The following is a 316-nucleotide window of genomic DNA, read 5'->3' on the forward strand; positions in this document are numbered from 1 at the left end:
GTCCTTTTTCTTTTTAGAGAAATAGTTGGTATGGTGGAATTCCGTGTGTAGAAGTAGCAGGGGCAGATGCAGACTTCCCCTTGGAGGGCAAAGCCAGAGGCCAAGGCCGAAAAAAAGAGCAGGAATGACCGCGTGTGGAGGTGGTCAGCACTCTGGGTCTGGGAAGGGAACCCGGCCGGATGACGGCGGGGGTGGGGCTCCCTGGGGGCCGGGGCGGGGCGGCCGCAGCGGGCGGGGCTGGGGGCGGGGCTGGGGCGGGGCTGGGGCGGGGCTCGGGGCCGGCTCGCAGGCTGCGGCGGCCGCGGGAGAGGCGTCC

The sequence above is a fragment of the Bos taurus genome, chromosome 11 (genome assembly GCF_002263795.3).
Source record: "Bos taurus isolate L1 Dominette 01449 registration number 42190680 breed Hereford chromosome 11, ARS-UCD2.0, whole genome shotgun sequence".
Lineage (NCBI taxonomy): Eukaryota > Metazoa > Chordata > Mammalia > Artiodactyla > Bovidae > Bos > Bos taurus.